Genomic DNA, 20737 nt, shown 5'->3' with positions numbered 1-20737 from the left:
AAAATACTTGGTTCAACAAATTTTTCTCTATTTCTATAAAACTCGTCTCAAATTCTGTTTTGTATAATATTAATATTGCTTCTCGAACTTTCCTTTTGTTATCATTGACTGAGACATCTTTTCCATGCATGCCTCTAATTTTCAAACTTCATGTGTGGGTTTGTTTTAGGAACTTGCCTTGTAAGAATCGGATAGTGCTATATTGTTTTAATTGGCTTGCTACTGTATTTATATTTATTGCAATTACTGGTATCTTTGGAGTGATTTCTCCTGTTTTATTTTGTATTTCTGTTTGCCATCCTCTTTCCTTGATGCTTTTTTCCCCCTTTCCAGCCTTCTATTGAGTGAATAAAAATTTCTATGATCCTTTTTTTTCTTCTGCAAGTTTGGAAGTTATAGACTGTAACTTTCCTCTGGGTATTACTTTTAATTGTTGAAATAAATACAGTGACAGAGATTGGCTAACAGTCACAAAACTTATTTTACTCCTCTCCTGCACATACAGCTAAACTATCTTTGCCAGCCTCCTCTGAAGTTGAGAAGACAGGGATATAGGATTGAGCTCTAGCTAAGCAGATAGAATGTACATAGATGTGAGGCATGCCACGCCTAAGTTTGGTCCATTAGAGCCTCCATTTCCCCCCACCTCCACCCCTCATCAGCTATGTGTCAATGCCCTAGGGAACTTTTTGAAAGCCTGTGTTGAAGATAAAGAATTTATGAGTCTGGTTTGCTGAATGATAATGTGGAACAGAGACATCACCATGAACCATATCTGCCCCTCACTGGAATATAGGTTATCAAGAAATAAACTGTGTTGCACCCATTGAGTTTCCACTGCTAAAGTTGTTGTTGTTATTCAGTCACTAAGTTCTGTTCCAACTCATTACAATCTCATGGAGTGCAGCATGCCAGGCTTCCCTGTCCTTCACTATCTCCCTGAGTTTGCTCAGTTCATGTTGACTGAGTCAGTGATGCTATCTAAACATCTCATACTCTACCATCCTCTTCCCTTTTGGCTTCAATCACTCCCAGCGTTAGGGTCCTTTCCAGTGAGTCTGCTCTTCACATCAGGTGGACGAAGTATTGGAGCTTTAGGACCAGTCATTCCAATGAATATTCAGGGTTGATGTCCTTTAGGATTGACTGATTGGATCTCCTTGCAGTCCAAGGGACTCTCAAGAGTCTTCTCCAGCACCACAAAGTATCAATTATTCAGCACTCAGCTTTCTTTATGGTCCAAATTTCACTTTAACTAGATGGACCTTTGTCGAAAAAGTGATGTCTCTGTTTTTTAATACACTGTCCTTGTTTGTCATAGCTTTTCTTCCAAGGAGCATGCGTCTTTTCATTTCATGGCTGCAGTCACCGTCTACAGTGATTTTGGAGCCCAAGAAAATAAATGTCACCGCTTCAACTTTTTCCCCTTCTATTTGCCATGAAGTGATCAAACCGGATGCCATGATCATAATTTTTTGAATGTTGAGTTTAGGCCAGTTTTTTCACTCTCTGCTTTCACTCTCATCAAGAGGCTCTTTAGTTCCTCTTTCAGTTCAGTTCAGTTCAGTTGCTCAGTCGTGTCCGACTCTCCGCGACCCCATGAATCACAGCACGCCAGGCCTCCCTATCCACCACCAACTCCCTGAGTTCACCCAAACTCATGTCCACAGAGTCGGTGATACCATCCAGCCATCTCATTCTCAGTCGTGCCCTTCTCCTCCCACCCCCAACCTTTCCCAGCATCAGAATCTTTTCCAGTGAGTCAACTCATCTCATGAGGTGGCCAAAGTATTGCAGTCTCAGCCTCAGCATCAGTCCTTCCAATGAACACCCAGGATCGATCTCCCTTAGAATGGACTGGTTGGATCTCCTTGCAGTACAAGGGACTCTCAAGAGTCTTCTCCAACACCACAGTTCAAAAGCATCAATTCTTTGGCGATCAGCTTTCTTCACAGTCCAACTCTCACATCCATATATGACCACGGGAAAGACCATATTTGAGTAGTATCATCTGCATATCTGAGGTTGTTGATATTTATCCTGAAAATCTTTATTGCAGCTTGTGCTTCATCTAGCCTGGCATTTCTTATGGTGTATTCTGCATATAAGTTAAATAAGCAGGGTGACAAAATATAGCCTTATCATACACTTTTCCCAGTTTTGAACCACTCCTTTGTTCCATGTAAGGTTCTAACCATTGCTTCTTGCAACATGAGGCAGGTTACTCAGGAAGCAGATAAGGTGGTCTGGTATTCCCATCTCTTTAAGAATTCTCCAAAGTTTCTTGTGATTCACACAGTCAAAGGTTTTCGAGTAGTCAATGAAGCAGAAGCAGATGTTTTTCTGGAATTCCCTTGTTTTCTCTATGATCCAATGAAAGTTGGCAATTTGATCTCAGTTCCTCTACCTTTATTAAGCCCATCTTGTACATCTGCAAGTTCTTGTTTCATGTACTGCTGATGCCTAGCTAGAAGGATTTTATTTTACTAGCATGTGAAATCAGTGCAATTGTGTGATAGTTTGAACATTCTTTGGCATTGTCCTTCTTTGGGATTGGAATAAAACTGACCTTTTCCAGTTCTGTGGTCACTGCTGAGTTTTCCAAATTTTTTGCTGACATACTGAATGCAGCACTTTAACAACATCATCTTTTAGGATTTGAAGTAGCTCAGTTGGAATTGCATCATCTCCACTAGCTTTGTTTGGAGTAATGCTTCCTAAGGCCCACTTGACTTCACACTCCAGGATGTCTGGCTCTAGGTAAGTGGCCACATCATCATGGTTATCTGGGTCATTAAGACCTTTTTTGTATAGTTCTGCATATTCTTGCCACCTCTTCTTAACCTCTCTTGCTTCTGTTAGGTCTTTACAGCTTCTGTCCTTCATCATGCCCATCTTGAATAAAATTTTCCCTTAAATTATTACTTCACTATAAACGTTCATTTAAAATCAGACTTATTTAGTACCTCTGACTGGCACTTAAACAAGAGATTAACACGATATGATATGTTATCATGATATGACTACCCACTGGACTTCTCTTTCATCATCGTATTATTACTTAGAGTTTCTTTTCACATTCTTCTTCTTGTGTTTTATTCACAGTCATGAATTAACTGCATTTATTCACATATTTTTAGGAAATTCTGCTTTCACTATTGGTTCTTACATCCTACATGCTTTCTGTGGGTTTATTTTCCTACCATTAAGGTGTAAATAGTTTCTTCCCTAGTGTCTATCCTGAGTGATAGCTAAGCCAGTATGAACTAAAGGTTGACTAATTTTCTCTCAGTTCGTAGAGGTATTAGTTAATTGTCATCTGGCAATCTGTTGTTGCTGATAGAAATCTGCTGCTAATGTAATTGTTCCTTTATAAGTAAACTATCTTTTCTCTTTGGTAGATCTTAATGTTTTCTCCATGTATTCAGTATTCTGTGGTTTCATCTCACTGTCTCCAAGTGTGGATTAATTGCTACATGTGTGTATGTTCGTCTTTCAATCACACGAATTCTTTGTGACCCCATGGACTGTAGTCCATCAGGCTCCTCTGTTCATGGGATTTTCCAAGAAAGAATACTGGGGTGGGTTGCCATTTCTTACTCTATGGGATCTTTCTGACCCAGGGACCAAAGTCACATCTCCTGCACTGGCAGGCAATTCTTTACCACTGTGCCACTTGGGAAGCCCACAGATTACTTGCTACTATTACCCTATTCAGTACTCAGATTGCACTTTCAGTGTAAAGATGCATGCATTTTGTCACATCTTAAAAATTCTCAGCCACGATTTGTCTAATCAATGCTTCTTTATCATTCACCCAACCATCTTCTTCTGAAACTCCTGTTAGATGTATATTGAAGTCACTCAACCTAACTTTCATTTCTCTTAAAATGCTTTTTATATTTTTATAACTCATCATTTCTTTTTGCTAAGTTCTGGTTTAATTCCTTACTGTTATATTCCAAACCATTTATAAGCTTGTCAGTTAAGACCAATGTAGACTTCATCTTCTCTGTTGGATTTTTGTTTCAACAATCACATTTTTTTATTCCCAATATTTCCTGTTGGTTCTTCTCTATATTCACCTGTTCTTCTTTTTCATTTTTGCCTATTTTGCTTCAAGTTCTGTATTTTTTACATTTTAAATAAAATTCCCTATCTTTGTTATACATTTGGAACAGATAATGAATTCCAAAGAATGAACTTAACACATCATTTTGACCAAAAGTTTACAGTAGGTGAAAGTACAAACAAATAAACCCAGAATACAATAATTCAACCACAGTGGACTTTTTTGTCATTGTTTCTTATTTATATTCTCACTCAAGTTCAGGATGACAGGTTGGAAGGATAAGCAACACGTTAGGGGTTTTCCATCCAGTCATTCAGGGACCTCAGCTTTCAGAAGCGCTGCTGCCTTCATAAACCTGCTATAATCACTCTGGATGTTGCTATCCCATGGGATCCCAGGGGAAATAAAATCATGGAGAAGCACTTAGGAAAGATTTTATGGGCAAGCTTAGAAGTGTCACACTCGACTTCTATTCAGATTCCACTGGAGTCAACATGTTCACATGTCCCGGCCTAACCACAGGCTGGAAAGCACAGGTAGCTGTGCTGATCTGTGTCCTCCTACTAGAATTGGAATGACTTTTGGTGAGCATCTGGTACTTTCTGCTCCAATACCCAAACAGCCACTCCACTGAAAATTGTACTAAATAAAACTGTACTAAACATTGCAGCTTTTGAACTGTGGTGTTGGAAAAGACTCTTGAGAGTCCCTTGGACTGCAAGGAGATCAAACCAATCAATCCTAAAGGAAATCAGTCCTGAAAATTCATTGGAAGGACTGATGTGAAGCTGAAACTCCAATACTTTGGCCACCTGATGTGAAGAGCTGACTCATTTGAAAAGACTTTGATGCTGGGAAAGATTGAAGGCAGGAGGAGAAGGGGATGACAGAGGATGAGATGGTGGGATGGTATCACCATCTGGATGGACATGAGTTTAAGCAAGCTTCAGGAGTTGATGATGGACAGGGAAGCCTGGCATGCTACAGTCCATGGGGTTGCAAAGAGCTAGACACAACTGAGCAATTGAACTGAACTGAAACATTGCAGTGATGTCTTCTAGGATGCTCCAGGATCTTAAACTACAAGCAGTATCAAATGTCTTGACATTCAAATATACTTCTTTATTTCTTCCTTTAATAGAACTGTCCCCTAAGGTCAATTTATGCTTATTCTTAAGATCATGAGATGGTTTACAAAAAAACAGGTATGTCGTAGAAATTTTTGATTCTACCTTAAAGTTGTGTTTCTAACACTCCCTCTATCAACCATAAAATGTAACCCAGGAGAGTCACTCCAAAAAAGCCTTCCTACAGTACACCTTTGGTCTGAGGGCTCCTATTTCTTTTTTCTATGTATTTTCTGCAAGATATGTTACCCCTAAACTGATTTATGAAATCCCTTCTTCCAACCAACTTCTGAAAGTCTCATTTTCTTACGACACTAAGAAAGAAATTCATGAACTCAGGTAAATTATAATAATAGCAACAATTTATGGAGTGTCCATTATGGAACAGGCAGAGCTGTGCTAAGAGCCACCACACTCATTTTCTATTGAATTCTCCCAACAATCCGGAGGATGCTCATTTTTATTATCATTTTATAAATGATCAAACTAAGGCTCAGAGAACTGGATAACTTGTTCAATGCCCCAGTTAAATGTGACTGAGTTGGAACTCAGAATCAGGACAGACTCTAAATCCTACAGTCTACTTTACAAACTACTTAAGGGCTTTCTGTGTAAATAGATTCTCTATTTTAGCTAAGATTTCTATTCCAAATTACTATCCTCTCCTTTTCTTCATTGAGCTAAGCTCTGCCTTGTGGGGTTCAAGAATCTCTCTGGCCCATTCAGAATAAGATATAGACTAAAAGACTTTAAGCAACCTGGCCCATGACCCCTATAGCCTCACCACATCTCACAGTTCTTGGTTATTAGAATCTTTCTGCTCTAATGTTAAGAAGAGAAAGTAAAAGAGAGAGCACCCTTATGCCTAACACTTCACTCTGATCATCACAAGCAAGAGGAACCAGAAGGCCCCCGAGACAACAAGGGCATGGGAGAGAGGAAATGCAACAGAATAAACCGTGAAAAAAATGAACTCTGACTGTATTGTATGAATTGAAAAATTTGTGATGTGCCCTTGACAGCTCCATTTTGTCCCTGACCAGGCCACAGCTGCTCTATCTTGGATAGTAAAGTAGGAATGCCTTGAGCTCCCCTTGCAGCACAGCTGATTGAACATTTTTGTCTCCAGAAGTTGTAATATTGTCCTTCTTGGTATAGAATACCCCAACTGAGGGTCGTTATGACTTCTCTATAACCAAATGAACTAAGATCCTATTGAATTTTATTTTTCATAATTTGTGCTATTAAAGTAAGTTTCTTTTCATTTTCTGGTGTAAACCTAGGTACTTCTATGTACTGAACATACTTTTTAAAGACATACATGTATCTCCCACACAGAGTCTGATGTTATTGCTCCATGATTGTGAATCACTGCTCAGGAAGATAATCAGCTCTTGTATCTTGAAATGTATTACTTTATGAATCTGACTTAAAGCCTTATAAATCTGAGACTAGATAAAGACATTACATGTAAAAAAGAACTTCTCTTAACTTAAAACTGCCAAAAGATCTTAATAAGCTCATGGCATTTCCATTATCTATTTTACTAGAGATAAATTTAATTCCCCATAAACAATAAGCCTAGTAAAACCAATATTTATTGAGTACTTACAAATGCCAGACACTGAACCATAGGCTTTCATGCTAAGTGGAGATGGAGTTCTCTCTTTTAATTACCGCTCAACAGCAAGTCCATTATCAAGCCCTGATGGCTCTACCTACAACAGACACAGAATTATTTCATTTCTCTCCGTGCTTTCCAGCATGGACCACTGTGACAACATTCTCACCAGCCTCCCTGCTTCCCCACTTGATGCTTCACAATCCAGAGAAAGGTACATTTTTGTGCCATAAGTCAGTATTACGCCACACACATCATCCCCATCCTCCCTACATATACACAATCCTCCCTACACATACACAACACACACAAAATACCCTGACTGAAAATCCTCAAGTGGCTAATCACGGCAGTTAGCATGGCTGTGTGCATACTCGCTCAATCATGGCCAATTCTTTGCGACCCCTTGGAGTATAGCCATCCGGATCCTCCATGGGATTCTCCAGGCAAGAATACTGGAGTGAGTAGCCATTCCCTTCTCCAGGGGATCTTCCTTACCCAGGAACTGAACCTCAGATTCTTTACCATCTGAGTTACTGGGTAAGCCCCACAGCACCTAGAATAAAATCTAAATTTTCCCCATTCTAAATGGTCAGTCCACTGGAGATGGCTGTTCTCTTGCTCCGTGTACATCCCCTACCCAACTAGTACCTGTTTCAACTACACCCTAAGCACATGACTGACCTTCCTACATTCTTGCCCCAGGCTCCAGCTAGTAACTGTTCTTACCAAAGGGGTGGTGAGGGACTTGCCTCTCTACTGTTTTCCCTGGTAACTAAGAGCCCACCTGACATCAGTTCCCCTATACCTGGTAATCTCCTCTTCCCCTCACCCCAACCTTCTACTCCCACAGCTAAGACTGCCATCATGTCCTGCCTGTCTTCTGCCACACACATGGGGTGTCACTCCAGGACCTTGCTTCAGCGATTTCCCCTCATCCATTAAACCACTGATGTCTCTGTTGTTGACCCTGGACTCTTTCTTCTATCTTGAAGCTGGGCAAGCCTTGTAGGTCTACAGGGTGCAGCCTAACAAGTATTTGGTCTGCTCTCACCTACTTTCCCTACTCATCTCATGCTACGTTCATCTTTGTCAGTTACCTAGCCACAGTAAATTGTGTTTTTCTTGAACCCACCAAGCTCTTTCTACCTTCTGACTCATAACCTCTGTTCTGTCTGCTTGCAATGCTTTCCTTGCTCATCCTTTGATAGTTGGCTCCTTATCATCCCGATCTCAGTTCAAACATCACCTCCTCAGAGAGGCCTTCCTTGTAGAGTTACCAGATTTATCAAAATTACAGGTCTTCCAAGTAAATTTGGATTTCAGATAAATAATAAACAATACTAAGTATAGGTGTGTATATATGTGCAAAATTTGGGGTATACTCATTTTTTCTAAAAATTTGTTGTTTATCTGAATTCAAGTTTAACTGGGATTACTGTATTTTATATGGCAATCCTATTTTCTTGACCATCAAATCAAAAGTATGTCAAATGCAATGCCAGTCACTTTCCATCAAATCTTCTGGTTTCATGTGCCCAACTCATCACTATCTGATATTATTTTATTGGTTATTTGTTTTTCCCATAAGCTTTTTGTATTGATGTAAAATTCAAGCTCACTATAATCAGCCAATTTCTCTTCCCACATATATCCTTGTCCAGGGTTTATTCAGGCTTGTGGGAAGTTTTAACACATATTAATAGAACGAAAGATAACCAGCAAGGGCCCACTGTATGAAAAGTGTTAGTCGCTCAGTCGTGGCTGACTCTTTACAACCCTGTGGACTGTAGCCCACCAGGCTCCTCTGTCGGGATTCTCCAGGCAAGAATACTGGAGTGGGTTGCCATTCCCTTCTCCAGGGGATCTTTCCAACCCGGAGATCGAACCAAGGTCTCCCACACTGCAGGCAGATTCTTTACTATCTGAGCCATCAGGGAAGCCTATATAGGCAACTCAAATCATTATGTATTATAGTAACTTAAAAGGAGAAAAGAATCTCAAAAAGAATATATATATACACATGTGTGTGTGTGTGTGTGTGTACCTGAATCATTTTGCTGCACACCTGAAACTGTTAGTTAATACAACACTGTTAAAATCATAATAATAAATTTCTTAAAAGAATGATCTTAATATATGACTCTGAAAATGTAAAACTTATCTTCATTTTTATAATATCATTTAAAAACTTCTGATGGGTTTCTATATTATCAAATATATTTAACTATAAAATTTCAAAAATTATATAATTATTGATCCACAAATAAATAACTTTATTTTAATGATATATATTTTTATCAAATTAAACTCTTGACATTTAGTAGAAAAAAAGTATGTGCCATAAGGGCTATCTTTGCGGAAATAGAAAAAAAAAAGAGAATCAAAACAGTCAGCAGAAAATAGCCTTTTAAAGGCATCTAAATGATAAATAATTTAACCACATGATATGCTTACACTGCACACTTACAGACGGTGCAGTGGTAAAGAATCCACTGGATTCTAACCCTAGAATCTAACCCTAGAATGCTGGAGATGCAGGAGACACAGTACATCCCTGGGCCAGGAGGATCCCCTGGCATAGGAAATGGCAACCTGCTCCAGTATTCTTGCCTGGAAAATTCCATGGAAAGAGGATCCTGGCGAGTTTGGGGGACCCCCTACAGTTTTGAGTTGGATGTGACTGAGCATGCACACAGAATGCTTGCACTTAAGTATCTCTTCAGTCACTTCCAGGATTATCGGTTCTCCTGAACTTCTGTTGTTCTAATTTTGAAAAGTGTATCTAAATAATTCTAGCCACATGGCAGAAAGAAAAGGTAAGAACTACTATTCCTTCAGTTCAGTTCAGTCACTCAGTCATGTCCGACTCTTTGCGACCCCATGAATCACAGCACGCCAGGCCTCCCTGTCCATCACCAACTCCCGGAGTTCCTTAGATGGGATCTAACAATGAAAGTATAGATTAAAAGAAAACAATGTAAAAGAAACAAACTGATAAAATTCTAGTGTCAAAAACTGTGCAAAAGAAGTTACATGAAAGAAGACATTTTCTCTAAGTTTGGCAAGTTTTTGATGAAACAAGATAAAGTTGTTCACAGAAAACCAAAAATTAAAAATGCAAGGATTAAAGTGGTTTTACTTGCAGTCAGATTTCATACAAAAACCATAAAGTAAAATTTGCAAGTTTTGCTCTCCACAGGGACACTCCAAAATTTCTGTGGAACACCCTTCCAAAAAATGTTTGCCAGAGCCCTCTCATGCTATAAATCATGAAGACCATGTCTATTTTCAGGTTCCCCCCAAAAGTATTTTTCAAACAAAATGTTTCTCCTGACCTTCATAAAGACCAGTTTCTACTCATCAGATTATGTTGACAATAGCAATCATTAAGATAAATAGGAAGGCACAGCAACTCTTCTTTTCCCACAAAATCACGTTTTAATATAGCTGTTATTTTGTTTTATGATAGGTAAATATACATTTGAATAAGATAATGAGCCTATAAAAATGTTTTATGCACAGAACAATCTTAATGTCTGACTATGAAAATGTAAAACTTATCCTCATTTTTAGAATACCATTTTTAAAAACCTTTGTTAGGTTTCTATATTATCAAATATATGTGTTAATTATAAAACTTTTTAAAATTACATAATTATTGACCCCCAAATGAATAAATGTCTTCATTTTAGTAATACATATAATTTTATCATATTAACTTCTTTACATTTAGCAAGAAAAATGTATATGCCATAATGTTATCATCACAGGAATTTAAAAAAGAGAAAGATGAAAAAGTTTGTTTGTTAGCTATGTATATATGTGTATATGGGGATGTTTGTGTGTAACTAGGTGAAGAATCTTTGAAAATGACTTTGTTAGAAAGTAAATCATGAATTGAAATGACTTCTGATGCTGGGAGGGATTGGGGGCAGGAGGAGAAGGGGACGACAGAGAATGAGATGGCTGGATGGCATCACTGACTCGATGACATGAGTTTGGGTGAACTCCAGGAGTTGGTGATGGACAGGGAGGCCTGGAGTGCTGTGATTCATGGGGTCACAAAGAGTCGGACATGACTGAGCAACTGAACTGAACTGAACTGAATAATGGGTTCCTCTGGTAGCTCAGCTGGTGAAGAATCTGCCTGCAATGCAGGAGATTGTGCTTTGATTCCTAGGTAGGGAAGATTCCCTGGAGAAGGGATAGCTACACACTCCAATATTCTTGGACTTCCCTGGTGGCTCAGACAGTAAAGAATCCACCTGCAATGTGGGAGACCTGGGTCCAATCCCTGGGTTGGGAAGACCCCTCTGGAGGAGGGGAAAAGCTACCCAGTTACCCACTCCAGTATTCTTGCCTGGAGAATTCCATGGACAGAGGAGCCTGGCAGTCCATGGGATCGCAAAGAGTCAGACATGACTGAGTGACTTTCACTTTCACTTTCAAGAACCATATCAACTTATTACTAGGGGTTACTTCCCAGAAATGAAAATTTTAACTTAAAGATATTATGATGCTAACCTTAAAAGAAAGAAAATAATTTTAGTGTATAACTCACAATTTTTCTGATCCACAAGAGGCAATATGGTAAAACAAGTACCATCAAGAACTTTGGAGTATAGCATAGTTCAAATTCTGGATTCATCACTTACATTCTCCTAGATTCTAGGCAAAATATTTAACTCCTCTGAACCTCAGTTACATCATTCTCAAAACATGGGTCTTTATCATATCTATACATCAGATTGTGATGAGTGTTAAATGAGGCATCATATGTTAAGTGTTTACATGGTACCTACCTCATACCAAGTCTTCAATAAATTTTACTGTTTGTTTATCATCATTAAGAAAAGTCTACACATCAGCTCAATAGATACTATGAAATTTACCACTTGTAAGAAGAATGTAAAACAAACAACAAATTTAACCACCACATTCAGATTCAATTAATGTATTTTGACCATGTATGGGATACCAAACACTAGGATTCACTAGTGGCTCAATGGTAAAGAATCCGCCTGCCAGTGCGGGAGCCTCGGGTTCAAGTCCTTGGTCAGGAAGATCCCTGGAGGAGGAAATGACAACCCATGCCAGTATTCTTGCCTGGGAAATTCCTAAGAGGAGTCTGGTGGGCTACAGTCTATGAGGTCACAAAAGAGCTGGACACAACTTAGTGACTAAACAAGAACAATTAGATCACACAAATAGGTAAGTGATACAACTAGAATTAATTTTTACATATTTAAGGTCAATCATAATTAATAATATTACTTAATTAATAATGCCAGGCATATGTCATAGTAAAATTTTCCCAAAGTGATATATTTTCACACTTGTGTCCACACAACATGATAACATGGTTAACTGACAGAATATGAAGACTTTGCAATCATGAAGGAAAAGTAGGGGACACTGCATAATAGATAAAGCTTGCATGAAAAGCTAAGAGACCCAACTTCTAAACAAAGCACCGGGACAGCATAAACTTGGCCAAGTCATCTCCTTGGCCTCGGGTTTCTCATCTGTCAAATTAAGACACTGCACTACATATTTTCTCAGGTTGTTTACAAGACTGATTCTAGGTCATTAACTAGAATTTGCAAAATAGAACAAAATATCAGTGGTTGGATTTCAACCAAAACACAACATCACTGTAGCTTATCTCCATTAACAGCTAAGAACAATGAGAAATGTGGCCTCAGCCATCTGGAACTGAAGTGTGACAATGCTCTGTAGTAAAAATCAGGATTGCTCTCCACTCCTGGTGATGTCTCCTCTCCAACCAACCACAATGGATGAGCATTCTCATGAGAGTGCTCCCACCCCTCCCTTCGTGGGCATTCATACCTTTCCACATGCCAATAAACCATCACCAAAATTTTGGGGGAGAATCAGACGATTGAGTCTTAGCAAGAAGCTCTGGCCTACTTCTGATGTGCAGTGAGCCAGCTGGTTCTGATCATGAACCAAAGCCACCTTTGAAAATGTTGCCTACTCAGGACCCAATCAGTTGAAGTTTTGTCTTTCCACTGCCAAGTGAAAGAGGGTTAGAACTAACCACCCACTACCAAATTTTTGTACAATAAATTTCTAACTGGGCTAATTTCAGCTTTGTCATCATGCCTGTATCAAGCAGCATATATTAAATAAATTCTGTTGGCATCCATTTCTTGAAATAATGAAGTTCCACTCTGATGCACATAGGCCTTGTTGTTAGAATCACTGGAACACTTGTTCTAATGCAGGACAATTCAAAATTCAAATGCCCAAAATCATGTTAATTTTATTATCCCACCTGAAAATTAAAGTATTCATCATCCACAAGCAGAACTTTTGGCTTAAAAAGTAGTAATAATTTTTAAAATACCTTCAGCCCTAATATACTTGTTTTTATTAGTTATGAAATTCTATTTCTACCTCTTTCTTCTCTGCTTATTTTGTATTCCTTAACCTGTATTAGTTACCTGGAAATGCTCTTATAAATAATATTACAAACTGGGTAGCTTTAAAATTGATTCTCTCACAATTCTTGAGGCTAGAAATCCAAAATCAAGGTGTCAGCAGAGACATGCTCCCTCTGAAGACTCTATAGGAAAATCCTTCCTCCCTTCCTTCCAGTTTCTAGAAGTTCTAGGCATCCCCTGATCTGTGGGAGCAAAACTCCAATCTCTGCCTATGTCTTTACATGGCAATCAGCTCTGTGTCTGTGTCCAAATTCTCCTCTTCTTGTAAAGACATCAGCTATATCGAATTAGGGTGTACCCTAGTCCAGTAGGCCCTCATTTTAACCTAACCATATCTGCAAACATCCTGTTCCCAAATAATGTCATATTCACTGGTGCCAGTTAGGATCTCAACATATCTTTTGGGAGAAAATAATTCAACCCAAAACAGCACTCCTTTCTCTAATTATATTGGCAATGTGAATGTTACAGCATGAAAAGGCAGAGAGGAAAGATTTGTTAAGTAACTGGACTTAGAGAGACAGCTCATTTAGTATGTTATTAATATAAGGATAGATAGCTGTTTGCACCACTAGTCTATGAGTTTTCAAAGGTTAAGGACCGGAATGATTGGACTGGCAGGGCAGATAAGGATTAGAAAACCCTGATAGAAGAACAGTCCCCACTTCTTAGAAAATTGTTCAGGATAGAGCCCTAATCAGGTCACTCTGTACTCTCTGAAGAAGGTAACCCCTTCAAGCAGCCAAGTCATTCTAAGGGGCTGTGATCCTACACCATCTGGTTAGAAAGTGACAATCACAATCCTAATAATAGCCGTCATTTACTGACTGCTTCCTGAGTGGCAGGCACTAGCTAGGTCTTGTGTTATACACATTATTTCATTCAGTTTTCACAAATTACCATTAACTCTCAAATTGTAATGATTCCTAACTGTTCTTCTCTGCACCGAAACAAGAAGAGAAGCCCTGCTAGTTTCTTTTTATTCCATCATTCACAGTGATACTGTTATCTTTTGTCCTTACCTCCATTCCCTACATAGTGTTATTCTCTGAATAATAATAATCATGAAAGTTGAGCTATGTTCCATCCAGCCTTCCTGGGTACTGTGATCATAGGAGGCCAAGATGAACTAGCAATGATCCTTCTCAGTCATTACAGATTCAGTATAAAAACATAGAAGGCACCAAAGCATATACTTTTTGTTCAACAGACTATGGTAACTGAAATGATTTTACAACTTAGATGATAAAGCTTCAGTCACTAAAACCATAAACAGAGATTAAGATTGCTTCAGGCTACAGTATTTCAGAACATAAACTTGTTCCTTCAAGCTATTTTTCCAGACCTGCCATACTTGTACTAATTTGCAAAACTTAACTACTGGCCTCTAATTGTCATGTTTTCAAATTGATGTGGTTACAGAAGCAACCACAAAAGGCTAAAGTCTATCTCATGACCTAAAGATCTGGGCAGGATGCGCTGGTTCCAGGGACCTGCTCTGGACAGCTTACTCAGAGACGCTGCCCAAGGTGATCTGTCATGTATGCTATAAATACTCCTGCTTTCTTATTAGATGAAAGCAGAAAGCTTAAGGAATGCCTCTCAATGCATTTGTGTGTTGGAAAACTGAAAGATCATTACTGGAATCTCAGATTTAGAAAGGTCAGTTCAGTTCAGCTCAGTCGCTCAGTCATGTCCAACTGTTTGCAACCCCATGGACTGAAACACGCCAGACTTTCCTATCCATCACCAACTCCCAGAGCTTGCTCAAGCTCATGTCCATTGAGTCGTTGATGCCATCCAACCATTTCATCCCCTGTCATCCCCTTCTCCTTCTGCCTTCTATCTTACCCAGCATCAGGGTCTTTTCCAAGGAGTCAGTTCTTCGCATCAAGTAGCCAAAATATTGGAGCTTCAGCATCAGTCCTTCCAATGAATATTCAGGACTGATTTCCTTTAAGATTAACTGGTATTATCTCCTTGCAGTCCAAGGGACTCTCAAGAGTCTTCTCCAATACCACATTCAAAAGCATCAATTCTTTGGCACTCAGCTTGCTTTATGGTCCAACTCTCACATCCATACATGAATACTGGAAAAACCATAGCTTTGACTAGATGGCTCTTTGTTGGCAAAGTAATGTCTCTGCTTTTTAATATGCTGTCTAGGTTGGTCATAGTTTTTCTTCCAAGGAGCAAGCATCTTTTAATTTCATGGCTGCAGTCACCATCTGCAGTGATTTTGGAGCCCCCAAAAATAAAGTCTCTCACTGTTTCCATTGTTTTCCCATCTATCTGCCATGAAATGATGGGACCAGATGCCATGATCTTTGTTTTTTGAATGTTGAGTTTTAAGACCAAGTTTTTCACTCTCCTCTTTCACTTTCATCAAGAGGCTCTTTAGTTCTTCTTTGCTTTCTGCCATAAGGGTGGTGTCATCTGCATTTCTGAAGTTACTGATACTTATCCTGGCAATCTTGATTCCAGCTTGTGCTTCATCCAGGCTGGCATTTTGCTTGATGTACTCTGCATATAAGTTAAATAAGAAGGGTGACAATATACAAACTTGACCTACTCCTTTTCCTATTTGGAAGCAGTCTGTTGTTCCATGTCCATTTGTTGCCTCTTGACCTGCATACTGATTTCTCAAGAGGCAGGTCAGGTGGTCTGGTATTCCCATCTCTTGAAGAATTTTCCACAGTTTGTAGTGATCCACATAGTCAAAGACTTTGGCATAGTCAATAAAGCAGAAGTAGATGTTTTTCTGGAACTCTCTTGCTTTTTCTATGATCCAATGGGTGTTTGCAATTTCATCTCTAGTTTCACTGCCTTTTCTAAATCCAGCTTGAACATCTGGAAGTTCTTGGTTCATATACTGTTGAAGTCTGACTTGGAGAATTTTGACCATTACTTTGCTAGCGTGTGAGATGACTATAATTGTTCAGTAGTTTGAACATTCTTTGGTATTGTCTTTCTTTGGGATTGGAATGAAAACTGCCCTTTTCCAGTCTTGTGGCCACTGCTGAGTCTTCCAGATTAACTGGCATATTGAGTGCAGCACTATCACAGCATCATTTTTTAGGACTTGAAAGAGCTCAGCTGGAATTCCATCACCTCCACTAGGTTTTTCCATAGTGATGATTTGTAAGGCCCACTTGACTTTGGACTCCAGGATGCCTGGCTCTAGCCCAGTGATCACACCATTGTGGTTATCTGGGTCATGAAGATCTTTTTGTATACTTCTGTATACTCTTGCCACCTCTTCTTAATATCTTCTGCTTCTGTTAGGTCCACACCATTTCTGTGTTTTATTGTGTCCATCTTTGCATGAAATGTTCCCTTGGTATCTCTAATTTTCTTGAAGAGATCCCCAGTCTTTCCCATTTTATTGTTTTCCTCTATTTCTTTGCATTGATTATTGAGGAAGGCTTTCTTATCTCTCCTTGTTATTCTTTGGACCTCTGCATTCAAATGGGTATATCTTTCCTTTTCTCCTTTGCCTTTAGCTTCTCTTCTCCTCACAGCTATTTGTAAGACCTCCTCAGACAACCATTTTGCCTTTTTGAATTTCTTTTTCTTGAGGCTGGTCTTGATCCCTGCCTCCTGTACAATGTCATAAACCTCCATCCACAGTTCTTCAGGCATTCTGTCTATCAGATCTAATCCCTTGAATCTATTTCTCACTTCCACTGTATAATCATAAGGTATTTGATTTGGGTCATTCCTGAATGGTCTAGTGGTTTTCCCTACTTTCTTCAATTTAAATCTAAATTTTGCAATAAGGAATTCATGATCTGAGCTACAGTTAGCTCCTAGTCCTGTTTTTCCTGACTGTACATGACTTCTCCATCTTTGGCTGCAAAGAATATAATCAATCTGATTTCGGTGTTGACCATCTGATGATGTCCATGTGTAGAGTTGTCTCTTGTGCTGTTGGAAGGGGGTGTTTGCTATCACCAGTTCATTCTCTTGGCAAAATTTTGCCTTAGCCCTGCATCATTTTGTACTCCAAGGCCAAACTCACCTGTTACTCCAGGTGTCTCTTGACTTCCTACATTTACATTCCAGTCCTCTACAATGAAGAGGACATTTTCTATCTCTCTCTCTCTTTTTTTTTTTTTATTAGTTCTATAAGATCTTGTAGGTCATCATAGAACCATTCAACATCAGCTTCTTCGGCATTAGTGGTTGAGGCATAGACTTGGATTACTGTGATATTGAATGATTTGCCTTTGAAATTAACAGAGATCATTCTGTCATTTTTGAGATTACACCCAAGTACTGCATCTCAGACTCTTTTGTTGACTATGAGGGCTACTCGATTTCTTCAAAGGGATTCTTGCCCACACTAGTAGATTTAATGGTCATCTGAATTAAATTCACCCATTCCAGTCCATTTTAGTTCACTGATTCCTAAAATGTCGATGTTCACCCTTGCCATCTCCTGTTGGACCACTTCCAATTTACCCTGATTCATGGACCGAACATTCCAGGTTCCTATGCAATATTGTTTTTTACAGCATTGGACTATAAAGAAAGCTGAGCACAGAAGAATTGATGCTTTTGAACCGTGGTGTTGGAGAAGACTCTTGAGAGTCCCTTGGACTGCAAGGAGAGCCAACCAGTCCATCCTAAAGGAGATCGATCCTGGGTGTTCATTGGAAGGACTGATGTTGAAGCTGAAACTCCAATATTTTGGCGACCTGATGCAAAGAGCTGACTCATTTGAAAAGACCCTGATGCTGGAAAAGACTGAGGGCAGGAGGAAAAGGGGATGACAGAGGATGAGATGGTTGGATGGCATCACTGACTCAATGGACATGAGTTTGGGTAAACTCCAGGAGTTGGTGATGGACAGGGGGGCCTGGCGTGCTGCAGTTCACGGGCTTGCAAAGAGTCAGACACAACTGAGCGAATGAACTGAACAGAATTGGAAGGGTCAGATTGGCAAACTATTCACTATTCTGTAACATTACTGGTTGCTAATTGTGTAGCACACTTTTAAATATTCACTTCACAATTCAGAGGAACTCTATGGAATCCATTAGGTTGAGCAGAAACCTATGATCTTAGTGGTCCACCTTGGACCTAAATCTGTTGGCACAGAAGTTGCTGGCATCTTCTAAGTTTTTTTTTAGTCATATTTCCATTATCTAACAGTTGCATAATTTATTTAGTGAAAAACATAAAAATTATATTCATTTTCATCAAATATCATCTTGGTAAATCTTTATATTCTTATGGTTTTTTTAATTTATTTATTTTAATTGGAGGCTAATTACTTTACAATATTGTATTGGTTTTGCCATACATTGACATGAATCTGCCCCGGGTGTACATGTGTTCCCCATCTTGAACCCCCCTCTCAGCACCCTCCCCATCCCATCCCTCTGGTTCGTCCCAGTGCACCAGCCCCAAGCATCCTGTATCATGCATCGAACCTGGACTGGTGATTCATTTCACATATGATAATATACATGTTTCAATGCCATTCTCCGAAATCATCCCACCCTCACCCTCTCCCACAGAGTCCAAAAGACCGTTCTATACATCTGTGTCTCTTTTGCTGTCTCGTATACAGGTTTACCATTATCATCTTTCTAAATTCCATATATATGCGTTAGTATACTGTGTCGGTGTTTTTCTTTATGGCTTACTTCACTCTGTATAATAGGCTCCTGTTAACTCTTTCAAAAAATATATTCCTACTACTTATCTAATGCACTGGAAAAGACTCTGATGCTGGGAAAGGTTGGGGGCGGGAGGAGAAGGGGACGACCGAGAATGAGATGGCTGGATGGTATCACCGACTCTGTGGACATGAGTTTGAGTGAACTCAGGGAGTTGGTGATGGATAGGGAGGCCTGGCGTGCTGTGATTCATGGGGTCGCGGAGAGTTGGACACAACTGAGCAACTGAACTGAAGTGAACTGAACTGATCTAATGCAAATTAAATCTGTATCAAACATCTATTCTGAAACTACTGATAAAATTGAACAGTTCAAAACCAGTGGAAGAATTTTTCCACTACATCCCTTGGGCTCAAATTAATCCATTTATAGTTACTTTGGTTATGGTCGGTGAGTTACACATTCATCTAATTAAAAAACCATCCAACTCACATTATCCCTACATGTCTATGAGAATGTTGTAAAAAATATACCATTTTTATTCTAATTTCTTTATAAAAGAAAGCATTAATCTAAGCCTATTATACAAAATGAGCTGGTTTTGTGAACCCACACTGGTTCCTAGTGGTCCTAACAAGCACTGTTTTAATGACAGTTCAGTTCAGTCGCTCAGTCGTGTCCGACTCTCCACGACCCCATGAATCACAGCACACCAGGCCTCCCTGTCCGTCACAAACACCCGGAGTTCACTCAAACTCATGTGCACAGAGTCGGTGATGCCATCCAGCCATCTCATTCTTGGTCGTCCCCTTCTCCTCCCGCCCCCAACCTTTCCCAGCATCAGAGTCTTTTCCAGTGAGTCAACTCGCCTCATGAGGTGGACAAAGTATTGCAGTTTCAGCTTTAGCATCAGTCCTTCCAATGAACACCCAGGATCAATCTCCCTTAGAATGGACTGGTTGGATCTCCTTGCGGTATAAGGGACTCTCAAGAGTCTTCTCCAACACCACAGTTCAAAAGCATCGATTCTTCGGTGATCAGCTTTCTTCACAGTCTAACTCTCACATCCATACATGGCCACGGGAAAAACCATAGCCTTGACTAGACAGACCTTGGCTGGCAAAGTAATGTCTCTGATTTTTAATATATTATCAAGGTTGGCCATAACTTTCCTTCCAAGGAGTAAGTGTCTTTTAATTTCATGGCTGCAATCAGCATCTGCAGTGATTTTGGAGCCCAAAAAAATAAAGTCTGACACTGTTTCCACTGTTTTTCCATCTATTTCCCATGAAGTGATGGGACCAGATGCCATGATCTTTGTTTTCTGAATGTTGAGCTTCAAGCCAACTTTTTCACTCTCCTCTTTCACTTTCATCAAGAGGCTTTTGAGTTCCTCTTCACTTTCTGCCATAAGGGTGATGTCATCTGCATATCTGAGATTATTGATATTTCTCCCAGCAATCTTGATTCCAGCTTGTGCTTCTTCCAGCCCAGAGTTCCTCATGATGTACTCTGCATATAAGTTAAATAAGCAAGGTGACAATATACAGCCTTGACGTGCTCCTTTTCCTATTTGGAACCAGTTGGTTGTTCCATGTACAGTTCTGACTGTTGCTTCCTGACCTGCATACAGGTTTCTCAAGAGGCAGGTCAGGTGGTCTGGGATTCCCATCTCTTTCAGAATGTTCCACAGTTTCTTGTGATCCACACAGTCAAAGGCTTTGGCATAGTCAATGAAGCAGAAATAGATGTTTTTCTGGAACTCTCTTGCTTCCTCCATGATCCAGCAGATGTTGGCAATTTGATTTCTGGTGCCTCTG

Source organism: Moschus berezovskii, chromosome 4 (assembly GCF_049115385.1).
Source record: "Moschus berezovskii isolate FMDL1 chromosome 4, NW_MosBer_1.0, whole genome shotgun sequence".
NCBI lineage: Eukaryota > Metazoa > Chordata > Mammalia > Artiodactyla > Moschidae > Moschus > Moschus berezovskii.
Note: the sequence above shows the minus strand (reverse complement) of the source record.